This window comes from Mesocricetus auratus, unplaced genomic scaffold (assembly GCF_017639785.1).
Source record: "Mesocricetus auratus isolate SY011 unplaced genomic scaffold, BCM_Maur_2.0 Super-Scaffold_100007, whole genome shotgun sequence".
Classification (NCBI taxonomy): domain Eukaryota; kingdom Metazoa; phylum Chordata; class Mammalia; order Rodentia; family Cricetidae; genus Mesocricetus; species Mesocricetus auratus.
In genome coordinates, this window is record NW_024429191.1 from 49,407,071 (window position 1) to 49,421,064 (window position 13,994).

A 13,994-nucleotide genomic window follows, 5' to 3' on the forward strand; every position below is an offset into this window, starting at 1 on the left:
CTGCGCTGCCCTCCCCCACACCTGCCTGCCACCCCTACCTTGCTGCCTGGATCCGAGTCCTCACCCTTCTAGGCGTTTGAGGGTCACCTCTAGTGTCCCTAAATCCAGCTCGGCATCACCTGCAGAGTCGTTTTTGTGGCCCCTCACCCTTCCTCGGTTCTCACGTCTCCTGCCACCACCTCCTCCGGCTCCTGGAATTTTGACTTTGCAAGTGCCTCAGCCTCCCCCTCATTCCTCGTTTTCTTCCTCGCCTACCCCTGAATTGCAGCTTGGGCGGCATTTCACCTCCTCACACTACCCCACACACCACCTACGTCTCCTTCCCACGCTCACTTTCTCTATCCCTTCTCTCGCATTCAAGTGCGGCTTTCCAGAGCCAGGCATTTCCGGTCTCGGGGTCCCCGAATATTGCATTACTAACTCTGCAGCCGTGTAGGGCTGGGAGGACAGACAAGTGCACAGGGGCAGGAAGGGAAGCATTGGTTCCCTCGGAAATTCGGGCCGGAAGACGATGTTTACATATATGTACACACACAAAACACATGCTGCCTGTGGTCAGTGGTGAGGGGTTGGCGAAACCAGTGGGGGTGGAGGCAGAGGAGACCTGGAGGGAGGGGGCTCCTTAGGAGAGCGGTTAAGAGGAAACAACTGTGTCAGGACGGCTTTCAAATAACCCAATTATTGTTCCACGTGGGGCGCTTACTCTCGCTCTCCTTCCGGAATTTTCAATTCAGCAGCTTTGTATGTTTTTCCTTAGCGGGCAGCTTCGTCTTAAGGGCAACATAGCGATTTCAAGGTGAACCACTCCAGACTGTCTCCCAGGTGGTGTTTTGATTCTGTGCCCTGCGAGCTTTCCCAACTGGCGGAGGTGTATCTAGAGCAGGATTTCCCATCTCATGCTTAGCTTTTTAGAATGCCCCTGAGCAGATTGTCTTCTGACTTTTGAATTAGCCAGGGAAAAGGCAGCCAGCCCACAAGTGCCCCGGATATGACTACAGGGGAGAGAGAATTGAAGAGAGCAGAGTCATGTTGTTAATTGGGTTTCTCTAGGTGACACAGTTTTTTTTTTTCTTCCCTTGCCATTCAGGTCATAATTTGTTTGGTGCAATGTTAGGTTATGAGACCTGACTTGGCTGGAGAACAAGACTGAGCAATGGGTCTCTATGTCTCTCTGTTTGTCTCTCTCTCTGTCTCTGTCTGTCTCTCTCTGTCTCTCTCTCTGTTTCAGTAGGGAAAAGATCTGAAGACTGGGGGGTCGGTTCAGTCAGTGTTTAAATCGAGGTGCTCAAGTCCATTGGAATGGAAGGTGGAAACCCAGGTTTTGAATAAAGTCTCTTAATGTGCTCGGATTTGGAATGAAATTGCAAATTGAAGTTGTTGATTAACTCTGGCCACAGGTGCTCTGGCAGTGGTGACTAGACACTATAACACAGTGGGTAGGTGCTGACCGTGAACTTTGATTTGAACCTCAGTCCTCTGTTTACTGTCTTTTCTTCTGGCCTCTCTGGTAACTTAATCTGGGCCCCCAGCATGGGTTTCCAGCTATCCTGCACTTGCCATTTGACCTTGGGCATGGCATTTCCCTCCAGGACTTCCCTCCTGATTTTCCTCTCCTTCCCTTCAAGAGAGCTGGGTGACCTGTTCCTTGTGCTTCTGTCTGTCCTGCCTCTGAAGAAAACAAGGCATGTCTCTCACTCCAGTACTCTAGGACTTATGGTTGAGCTGTGCTTCCTTGAAATGGGGCTGGGAAGGCCCCTGTTGCCTTGCTGCTGGCTTCTCTCTCAGTTTCCAGTCTCATCCAACACACCTCCCAACAACTGCTGTGGCCCCATCTGACTGCTGGCTCAGTCACACCTTATTCTGTTCCTGTTTTCTAGAGAGGACTGGTGCTGGTGTTGGTGGTTGGGGTAGGATGGGAGAAACCTTAATGAGCCTAAGATGTTTTTCTCCTCTTGTTTCAAGATAAGGCTTGGTTTTCAACTGGCAGTGACAGTTTGATATTAGAGGAAGATTGAATTGCACTAATTCATCTCTTAGCAAGGAGACCAGATGAACCTGTTGCTTTGTGACCACATCACCCTTGACTTGTTGGGCTGTGTGTCCAACAGTATGGTGGCATAGTGTAACTGGAGAGGAACATGAGTCTGGAGTTGCTTTCCTGATTCAGGTCCCAGTTTCCTTACCTCCTGTGGGACACAGGCCTTGGTCCTTCACTCTTACTTCCCTCCCTGCAGACTCTGCAAAGAGTCTTATTTCCCTGAGTTCCATTTTCTTGCTTTGTGATGGGAATGTCAATAGCACTGAACAGAGAGTGACTGAAATTAAATGAAATGCTACACATTAAGTATTTAGCTCAATTCCTAGTTTAGAACTGAGAAGCATCCAGGACAGCTCTAAAAAATAGCACCCTCTTCCCTGCTTTATGTTTTTATAAAATTATTTTTTCATAGTTCTTATCACTAGTTGACATAGGTTTTTTGTTTGTTTGTTTTGTTTTGTTTTTCGAGACAAGGTTTCTCTGTATTGTTTTGGAGGCTGTCCTGGAACTTGCTCTGTAGACCAGGCTGGCCTCCCCGGTGACATAGCTTTATTTAGTCAGTCTTGACTAAATGTGGATTAAGGCTTGGGGTTCAACTCAATGGTAGCTGTCTATTTAGCATGCATGAAGTCCTAGGATCCTCAGTACCACAAAAATAAAAGCTTGCTGTCAACTAGAATTTTTACTGTTTTGGTCTGTCTGTGTCCCCAGTACCTAGAACAGAGTTTACATAGTGGGGCTCAGATGCTTGCTAACTAAATGCATGGTATAATAACTGAAAGCTATTAGTATAATGCTTGCTTACAGTACTCAAGAAATGCTAGACCTACCTTCTGGGCCATGGTGGCCTACACCTTAATCCCAGCACTTGGGAGGCAGGGGCAGGCGGATCTCTGAGATGGAGGACAGTCTGGTCTATATAGTGAGTTCCAGAATAGCCAGGGCTACACAAAGGAATCCTGTCTGGAAAAAAAGAGAAAAAAAGGAAAAAATGGTTACCTAGCCTGAGGAGATGGCTCAGAGAGTAAAGGCAGTTTCTACTAAGCCTGATAACACCAGAGTTTGATTCTCAGAACTTACATGGTGGAAGGAGAGAACAGAACTCCTGGGTTGTCCTCTGACTTCCACATGTGTGTCATGAGGTATGTATGTGCATGCATACATTTGTGTCCATGAGCGCATGTATGCATGCTTGCACGCACGCGCACACACACCACAAATCAGCATAAATAAATCTATTTGGTGTAGCACCCACCTTAACCCTAGTAGAGGTAGGTGGGCTTCCTTTGAGTTCCAGGCCAGCCTAGTCTACATGGCTCCAGGACAGCCAGGGCTACATAGTAGAGAAACCCTCCCTCAAAAAACCAAAAACTCAAGAGCCGCTTGGGATGCATGAGAACCCATTTCAAAAACAACAACAAAGAGTATCCTCTGAGATCCGTTGGGATCAGACTTTGTTTTGTGTTAACCCAGAGCTCTGGATGTGTCTGACCTAGCCATGACTCTAAAATAAAGTTAGTATTAGCTGAGAGAGAATTTGGGCCTCTAGTTTTAAGTCATCTTTGTGTCCAGACTTGGTTGTGTTCCAGACGAGTCCTCTGACTTGGCACTGTGGCTCCTCACAAACAATAAAGCATGAGCAGAAGTAGCTGGGAAAGGGGTGAGCAAGCTCCAGGCTGACCTCTTTCCTTTTACATTACTGCTTTTGGTTGACCCACTTCATAAATCAGTTTCTTTCTACTGTGCAGCAGCCAGAAGTTTTAGAAATACAGTGTCTCTGAGGCTGTGGGGCCAGGCCGTGTGACTGTATTGAAGTCATGCCACAGCACACCTTCAAGGGACTTCTTGTTGGGTGGTAGTTGTTGACAGGTGTTTCTTCTCAAATGATTTTGCATGTTCTTTTGTGTCTCTCAAATGGTTGTGTGTGTTCTTTGAAGATGTCTTTCCTCCTCCTCTTGTCTGCTGCCACGGAGCCGGCATCACCAGGAAAGCTGGCCATGAGGCTTATGTCTAGGATCACTGCTATGTGCTGAGATGCTTGCTAGCTGTCCACAGGTTGATGACAGATGTCATAGGCAGAGGGATGGGAGGACTGGCCTCCTGCAGTGGCAGGGAGGGCATTTAGTGACTTTTCTCCTAGAGAATGACAGAAGGGAGGGGGGTTTGAAAGCCTGTGACATTTGAAGTGATGAAAAATGTTGTGTTGGTAAAATGATAAAAGGATGATAACAGAGGCCATGACTGGAATTCAGCCATTACCCAGACAAAGGGAGGAACGTCACCACCCTTCATGTAGGATAGGACAAATTGTCATAGCCTTAATGGCACGTGAAGGAGCAGTTCTTTGGGAAATCAAAGTGTGTGTGAGTGAGTGTGTGTGAGTGTGTGAGTGTGAGTGTGTGTGAGTGTGTGAGTGTTTATGTGAGTGTGAGTGTGTATGTGAGTGTGTGTGAGTGAGTGTGTGAGTGTGTTGAGTGCCTTTTTTCATTCTCTACCTTCCACCCTTGACACAGGGTCTCACTGACCCAGAGGCTTGCTATTTTGGGCTGTGCTGGCTGGTCAGCAAGTTCCTAGTACATCTACCTATTTTATTCCCCTGAATTCTGGGGTTACGGGCACACATATCTGTGCCTAACTTTGTGAGTAATTGCTCCTCACTTCACCCTGACATCCTCATGTTTGAACTTACCCACTAAGCCATCTCTCTAGCCCCCAAGAGTTTGACAATGAAAACAAGGGGAAGAGGGATGAGAATGTGAAGTCAGTGAAGTGTCTGCTGTGCAAGCATGAGGACCTGACTTTGGATCCCCAGTACCCACAGATCTGTAATCCCAGTGCTGGGGGCTGAGGCAGATGCATCCCTGGAGTTCATTGGCCAGTTTGTTTAGCCAAATAAATGAACTCTGGGTTCAGTGAGAAACCCTGTCTTGAAAAGTAAGGAGGAGAAGCATTGAAGAGGGAAGGAAGATAATGATGTTGACCTCTGGCCTACACTCACTCTGTCCCTCATTCTCGCCCCAAGGGCTCATGATGGGCTATAGGGTCTAGATTTGAAATAATGGCCTTATTCCATTGAACTACAAACTGTGTGCCTAAGACAGGATAACACACTATTTGGGCTGCTTAGAACATTTTGTCACTTAGGGGGAAGGATGGCAGGAAGTGTGCAACTTCTGTTGACAAACTTGCAATTTTGTTTAGGTCTGTAAACAAGGAATGCAGTCACCTGCCCACCCAGTCACATACAAATGTCCTGAGACTACACAGCATCTCCAGAAGCTAGCTGAGTCTGCCTGCAGAGTTTCTGTCTCCAGAGTCTTGTCAAAGTTGTGGGGGATGACCTTCCCTTCATCGCTAAGCATTGTCTGTGTGCTGTTGACATCAGGTTCTAGACCCTGTGGGAAGGATGTGACACTGTGCTCACAACTGTACTAAGCTTTTGAATCAGTACTCTGTGAGCATTCCTCTAAGAAATGCCTTTGCAAACCCAGACCCTAGAAGCACCCCACCCCCACCCCATCTCTTGCCAGGGGTCTTGTTATATTGCCCAGGCTGGTCTCAAACTCCTGAACTCAAGTTATCCTCCTCCTAAGTCATTGGTACTACAGGCATGTACACTGTGCCCCCCTAGGTTCGTCTCATCTTTTTGTTTTATGAGTGTTTTGTCTGTGTGCCATATGAGTTTGGTGCCTACAACAGCCAGAAGAGGACATAGGAGTCTTTGGACCTGGAGTTAACAGACAGTTGTTAGATGCCACGTGGGTGCTAAGATTTGAGCCCAGGTCCTCTGGAAGAGCAGCCAGTGCTTTTAACCTCTGAACCTCTCCAGCCTTGTGTTCGTGTTCTCTCTGTCTCTGTCTCTGTCTCTCTCTCTCCACCCCCTCTCGTTTTTTGTTTGTTTGGTTGGTTTTTTTTTTGGTAAGATTTTCTCTGTAGCTTTGGAGCTTGCCCTGGAATTCATTCTCTCACTCAATAGACCAGGCTGACCTTGAGCTCACAGAGATCTGCTTGTCTCTGCCTCCCCAGTGCTGAGACTAAAGGTATGCACCACCACCGCTTGGTCTCTTGTTCTCTTCTTAATGGTTAGTGCTCCTTCAGTATCTTAGAACTCTCAAAGTTGGGCATTCTTACTAATTCTGAATGTTACGAACTTACATTTATTTTCTGTTGTGCTATGATTAGTGGCCAATCATCTGGAAATCCAGTGTTCAGTCGTACTCTCCTCCTAACCTACTTTATAACCTATTGATAACCCAGTTTATGCCAATAACCTCTGGGCTTTTCCCTCCTAGGTTGAAAACTAGAACAGAAAGTGATTAGGTTAGTGAATGGACTTTTTAAAATTTTCTTGTGTATGAATGTGTGTGTGCATCATGAGATGAATGTGTATACTGTGGTGTGTGTGCTTAGAGATCAGAGGACATCCTTGGGTTCTCACTCTGCACCTTATTTGAGGCAAAACTTTTGTTTGTTGCTACACATGCCAGGCTGGCTGGCTTCAGCTTTCAGAGTCTTTTCCTTGTCTGCCTCCCATCCCACCATAGGAACCCTGCACCTGGCTTTGCACAGGCTCTGAAGGTTTGAACTTGGGCTCTTTACATGCTTTAAACACTGAGCCCAGTCCTAATTGACTTGGTGGTTGTTCTGTTTTGTTTTTGTTGGTCTCACTATGTTGCCCAGGTTGGACTGGAATTCACTATGTAGCATCAACTGAGTCAAACTCTATGCTCATACTTTAAGGTCTCAAGTGCTGGGATTACAGTATGACTGCACAAGTTTGATTTTTCTTGTCACAGTTCCCTGAACAGTATGGCATATCAACTGTTATATAGCATTGATATTTATATTAGGTATTAAAAGTAATCAAGAGATGATTTAAAATCTACAGGAGAATGTGTAGGTTCTGCCTGATGACAAAAGCATGTAGTCCTAGCAGCTTTGTCAGGTTGAGTCAGGAGAATTGCAAGTTCAAGGCCTGCCTCGTTACAGAGTAAGCTTAATGCTGGCCTGGGGAACTTAGCGAGCTATCTCAAAATCCAAAGTAATAAGAGGACCAGTGAAGCTGGGTGTACTGGAACACGCCTTTGGTCTCAGCACTGGGGAGACACAAGAAGGTGGATCTCCGTGTTTGAGGCTGGCCTCATCTATGTAATGAGTGTGCTAGGACATCCAGAACTACAGTGTGACCTTGTCTCAAAGGAAAAAAAAATAACTAAAGAGGGCTGGTGAAATGAAATGGCTTAGTAGTTACAGGAAGGCTCCTTCTGTGAAGCCCAGTGACCCAAGTTTAAGCTCTGAAATCCACCTAGTGTTTGTTTTTTCTGAGACTAGAGTCTGGTTATTTAGCTTAGGTTAGCCTTCAATCTGCTGTGTATCCCTGACTGGTCTCAAACTTGGAATTCTCCTGCCTCTGCCTCCCAAGTGCTGGGATTATGGGTTCGTGCCACTATGCCAACTTTTTTGCATTATTTTTCTGGTTTGAATTGTTTTGAGACAGGATCTTACTTTGTGTCCTAGCTGGCCTACAACTCAGTATGTTATCCCCCTGAGTGCTGGGATTACAGATGTCAGTCAACACTCCTGGTTTGTTTTTACAAGACAAAGAGTGGTTGGTTGGATGGTTGGTTGGTTGGTTGGTTGGTTGGTTGGTAGGCATAAGGGTAGCTGGCATTTTAATTAGAAATGAAGCAGCCCATAGGTAGAATTAGTTGGTGGCTAAAAAATGGGACTGCATCATGGGTTGTGAGCCATTAGTCTGAGGAGTTGAAAACTCCAGACTTAGCTTTGTCTAAAGAACTTATTCTGAACCTTTATGTGGGAGGAAAAAAAATGTTTTTTGTTTGTTTGTTTGGTTGGTTTTGGTTTTTCGAGATGGGGTTTCTCTGTATTGTTTTGGAGGCTGTCCTGGAACTCGCTATGGAGACCAGGGTGGCCTTGAACTCAGAGATCTGCCTGCCTCTGCCTCCTGAGTGCTGAGATTAAAGGCGTTTGCCACCAATGGCAGGCTAAAAAATGTTTTATAAAATAAGGAATTATATGTGGAAAGGGCACAAGACTCAAGTGTATTTCTTGGGGGAGGGCTCCTGAGTCTTGAGTCTGTGGACTCACCTGTGGCTCTGTGCTCTGGGAGCTGGATTGTTAGTGTGAGTGGTGGCTGAGGTAAACGAGTCTCAAGAATAAGAGCAACCAGGCTCGGCCTTGGACTTAGCTCTTATGGTCTGTGGGAAATGGGATCCTTCCTCTAACATTAGATAGATTCTTTCTATATAAATAGACAAGACTCATTTACATTGTGTGCAAGTAAAGGGTGAGTGGAGTGTGTAGGGGGAGTGTTAGTGATTTTTGAATGCTGGAAAGGAAAGAGGGTTGGGGAAGCCTCAAGTCTTGGGCTTCTTGGAGGAGCCAGACTCCAGAAGCAGCTTGAATGTCTGGTGGATGGACTGTGGAAGATGGTGGGATGGGCTTTGAGGGGAGGAAGCAGGGACTGTTTGTCTGAGAAAAATGAAGATGTCTAGTGAGACTTTCCATAGAGAAGGTAATTGAGACATCATGCTACAGAAGTTCGTGTCCCCACAGTAGGAGACCATGCAGGCTGGAACTGGCAGGAGAATGTTGCACTCCTGTAGCCTGGGAAGCCCAGCCAGCATTCAGGGCTCAGTGAGTGTATGTGGCACTGAATGTCTTTGACTCATCTTTGGTGCCTGTGCCTCTGCTGTGGGGTCTGAGTCACACCGTTGTCTACCAGCAACTGTTTGAGCATGGGGTTTGAAGAGTTGGACTGTGAATTGCTCCTGGAACCAAGTTAAAAAGGAGTTTTCCATGGACAGCAATTCTTAACAGGGAGAGATTGAGGTTCAGAAGTTCTGAGTAAAGAAAATTCCACCTTCTTCAAGACCTACCACAACTTGTTTTTTTCCCCACAAAGTCCTTGTCATAGTGCCAGCCCTTAGCTGACTATGTTATCTGCTTCTCATAGACCATATGTCTTATTTTGATTGCATACTACTGTATATCAAATCATGTTTTATAGTCTCCTACCACTTCCTTGTGCATGGGGATCCTGACCCATATTTCCTATTGATCTGTCACTGCCTATAAAGATGCTGACTACAAGCTAAGGATTCAGTAATTATTCACTTGGTTGGAGATAGGGCTCTTGACTTGTTCTACAGGGTTTAGTTCCCGAGCCATAATGGATGACTAGAATATGGTAGGCCCATGGGATACACAACAGTACGAGTTAGTGCTCAGTGGTTCTCAGCTGAGTGGCACTACCCTCCAGAGTGTGTTTGGAAGTGTTGAGGAGGAGGTTAACTGTTTACTGTGTCTTGGGAACACTAAAGATACTTAGTATGTGGTGACAAGAATATTAGCCATCCTGCAGTCTTGCAGACATTGCATTGAAGAATTGTTTTTCCACTCTTGGTTGTTTTCCAGAACCTTTGTGAATTTGTTATGGATATGGGACAGGCCAGGGAAGGACAAGCTAGGTTTCTTCTGTCAGTAGGAAGTTCTTCTCTCCTGTTCACTTCTTTCTGGGAGGAGTGAGGAATTGCTTTTGCACATGGTACATAACTCAGACTGAGAGCTGTGTTTGCCAGTACACTTCTGGAGGCAAAATAGGTAGGTTACCTGCCAGACTAGGGGCAGTTTTCATGTTCTCTTCACCCCTGCCCATTCCCTCAAGACACATGTGTAAGGAAGTGTGGAGCCCTGCAGAATTCATCCTCAGTAGTTCAGAGAAGCGCCTTCAGGAAAACAGTTGAGCAGGGTAACCCAAGCTCAGAAGTAGGTGTGCGTGTGCGTGCAGTGTTGAGAGACAGGCTGGGATATTGGTTTCCTCGCTCACGTCTATTCATCTTTTGCATGTCCCCTCAAAGGTAGAAGAGTTTTATTCGGATCAGTCGTAGACGGAGAGGCGTACTTGTCCTTGTCCTCCACTTTTATCTCAGCCTCAGCACCCCAAATCTACACCTTGTGGGGAAGTATGAGAGCGTGGAAGGCACCTTGCCACATCGCACAGGGCCACAGGAGCCAAGATGTGCAGCAGAGCTTGATAGTCACTTGTCTTTGTTTATCCGAGGGCCAGAGAAAGTGGCCAAGTCGCTCCAACCTTAACAAGGCTGTGGGCGCTGCTGTGGACATGCGGCAAGGCAAGATTGGAGACACAGGGCACGTGGACCAGAGTCTGACTTTCTGGCCCTCGGATCCTCTCTCATAAGCCTTTTTTCCTGCCTTTCTTCAGTGCGGAACAAAGAACGCTTTGATACGAGTCATTTGTATTTTAATGTGTTCATTTCAGAAGGGGGTTTGGGAGCTGGAGCAAGGAGCACTCACTGTGCAGTAGCTGCTGTCCTTGTGTGATCTCAGTTTCCCCTCACAGTAGCCCTTTCAACAAGAGAAACGGAGAGAAGCTATTTGGAAGTTCAGTAACCTGTGCAAGATCTGAAGTCGGAAGGTCAGTGAGCAGCTGAGCCTGGGTTTAGTCTCAGAACTGACTCACTCAGAACCAGAGCTTTTTTAAATTGCTTGTAGTTGGAGGCAGGAAGTGTGGGGTGGGCATTGAAGGGAGGGCTGGAGGGCAGTGTCTGGCCAGCACCTTACACTGTTTTCTGCTTGTTTCAGTTGCAAATGTGTAAAATTTCTGTGACCTATGGCAAATGGGTTATGTAGATTTGCCGAGGACTTGTGAAGTCCGTGGTGACTTTTAGAATATGACTCCTTTAATGGATTAGAGACAGCCAGTGTGAAATGATTTCTGCCTTGCAGGAGCACATGATTCAGATCTCCAGGTTTGTGTCTTTAAGAAGAAAAAAAAAAGATTTGTCTTTATTTTACATATATGAATGTTTGCATATATATGTGGTGTATATATGTGCACTATATGCATGCCTGGTGCCTTGAAGAAGGCACTGGTATCCTTGAAGTGGAATTACAGGTGGTGGTGAGCTTCCATAAGGGTGCAAGGAACTGAATCCAGGTCCTCTGCCATAATAGCAAACATTCTTAGTCACTGGGCCATCTCTCCAGGTTCTTTAAAAAAAAACTTTTTAAAATGGTTAAAATATGTAACAATGGATTTACATTTAGATATCTGGTTGGTTGGTTGGTTTTTTGAGACAGTTTCTCTGTGTAGCTTTGGAGCCTGTCCTGGAACTAACTCTTTATAGACCAGGCTAGCCTCAAACTCACAGAGATCCACCTGCCTCTGCCTCCGAAGTGCTGGGATTAAAGGCTTGCACCATCACAGCCTGGCTTGCATTTAGCTATGTTTTTAAGCATACAGTTTTGTGGCATTAAGTAAATTCCATCACCATCCTCCAGAATGTTTTCATGTACCCTGCCGAGTCTCTGTGTCCATCAAACACCAATCTATGTCTTGCTCCCCCGGCCCAGAATACTACTTTCTTCCCTTTTTGTGTGCAGAATTGAACAGAGGACTGGACCGAGACAGATGCTTAATATTTGACAAGTCAGGTGACATGAACTGTCTCAGAGTTATCAATTGGCTTTGAACACGGCCCTCACTGCTGGCTCTAGTACACACTCACAGGCCTCTGAAAGGGACTTCAAAAGAAAGGGCACCTTGTCATCACAAGAGGATCCGGTGGGCAGGTGGAAGAGAAGTGGTTTCTGTCCTCAGCTCCACACAACTTGCAGGGATTCCTGGCCTTGTTCTTGTGTCTGTCATCAGCTTTTTACTTCATTTCATCCTGGTGGGCTGAGGGGCATGTGTTAGAGCAGTGGTTCTCAACTTCCCTGATGCTTCGACCCTCAATACCTCATGTTGTGGTGACCCCCATAAAATTTTTTTGTTGCTGCTACTTTTTTTTTTTTTTTTTTTTCGAGGCAGGGTTTCTCCGGGGCTTTGGAGGCTGCCCTGGAACTAGGGCTTGTAGACCAGGCTGGCCTCGAACTCACAGAGATCCACCTGCCTCTGCCTCCCGAGTGCTGGGATTAAAGGCGTGCGCCACCAACGCCCGGCTTTGTTGCTACTTCATAACTGTAATCATGCTACTGTTATGAATCGTAATATAAATTCTATGATCTTAGGCAATGCTTGTGAAAGGGTCATTCGACCCCCAAAGGGGTTATGACTCACAGGTTGAAAACCAATGTGTTAGAGAAGGTTGGAAAGAAGACCATTTAGAGGGTGAAAATTTTAATAGCTTTCTGTGTGTGTGTGTGTGTGTGTGTGTGCATGCATGCACGCGCACTGCTGGAACAATTGAGTGAAGTCAGACTCTGCTTTCTTCTGGGGTGTTCACACCACTGGACAGACCCAAAGCATGACCCAGAAATAGTTTATATCTTAGAACAGAGCCCTGCTGATCTAAGTTCCCTTGTCCATGGCTGCTCTAACAGTTTATTCTTTGGCTTTTATTGGGATATGGGAAACATGAGCGAGAAAGGGGCGGCGAGAGGTTGGTCGGTCTTGATAGTCAATCGAGCCAGAAAGAAAGGTGGCCTTGGAAGTCAGGTGCAGGCAGTGGAGGCCTGCAGGTCATGATTTGGAGGTAGTAACTCAAGGGTGCAGGTGGTTAGGACTGTGTGCCTAGAGTAGCAGTCAGAAGCTTGCCCTCCAGACCTCCCCATTTCCTCAAGGTAGTGTTGGATCTAAAGTAAGAGAAAGCCTGTAGATTCAAAAGGTGCTTTTCTCTGCTCTTAGAGCAGGCTGCATGTACTCAGCCCAGTGTGAATTGAGGCTGGTTGCTTTTCTTGGATGGAGGCTACCCAATCCTGAAAGTTTGAATAAAGGAATGTTCTATTGCTTCTCTTAGAACCTGTCTTCCCTTGAGTGTTATCCTGTAGTCTGGCATGCTGTTGCCATCTCCAGTCCTAATAAAGGCAAAAAGGGGCTTGCCTGCTTATTGTCTAAAGCAGAGTACCCCCTGGCTACCTTACATTGGAAGAAGGCCAAGGCTCTGGGGCTAGAGCTGACTTCTGATACTTAGGTGGGTGCTTAGTAACTTATTGGATTGCACAGTCCCTGGCATATTTGAAGTGCCTGTGAGTGCTGGTCATCCTGGGGTCCTAGGTGTGTAGTCTGTTCAGCAAGCTAACAGTGAGTACCTTGCTTTTGCCAAGATCCCCTAGCTTCATGACCTCATTGAGTAAACTTGATGTCCAGAGAGTTCCCTGTTGAAGGCCAGGCCAGGGTGAGGGCCTGTTCATCTTCAGTGGGAGTGGTGCCCGGAGACCTGGTACTCCTTTCCATTCCAACTCTAGCATAAGTCTCTCCTGGACTTGGTTTCCTCCCTTGCAAAATGAGGGGGTAGGAACTCAGTGGCTTTCAGTCAAAATCACCTGCACATAGCCAGGCTTGCCCAGGAGGTGAGTCACCACACTCAGGGTGGGGCCCTGGTGTCTTGGTTTCTTGTCCAGAACTGCAGAAGCAGACTTGAGACCCAGAATCCCTTCCTGTCTTCTCTGAGTTTGTATTATAAAGAGGATTTTGGCTTGGTTTGTTTTGGTTTTGGTTGTCACAGTTTCACTGTGTCACTTTGGATGACCTAGAACTTGCTATTTAGATCAGGCTGGCCTTGTACTCACAGAGATCCACCTGTCTCTGCCTCCCAAGTACTGGGATTAAAGGTGTATGTGATACACCTGGCTGTTAATTTATTCTCACCACTGATTTAGACAGATGGGGATCTGTGGTGTTCTTTGTAGGAGGAAAACACCTCTGTGTGTTGAGCCAGGCAAAGGAGGAGTTGAGAAGAATGATAAGATCGTGGAGAGGTCTCTGGTGGACATGCTGTTAAGAGTGCAGGCTTGGGGCAGAGCATCAGGCCTAGGCGCACGGAGTAAAAGGAAGGTAACCTTCAGGATATTGATACCCGAAAGACTGTCCAGATCCAGATCTGTTGGTGCTGAGAGGAAAGAAAAGTCAGGACCAAGTGAGGATTGACTTTGGAAGACAGATGTTTTTACTTGGGTTTTGAGGATTGAGGGG

At 46.4% G+C, this 13,994-nt stretch overlaps 1 protein-coding gene across 11 annotated transcripts in view; it reads left to right on the top strand.

The window, feature by feature from the left end:
* Mink1 (misshapen like kinase 1) overlaps positions 1 to 13,994 on the top strand; it is a 55,927-nt gene that overhangs the window by 359 nt on the left and 41,574 nt on the right. The window lies entirely within an intron of this gene.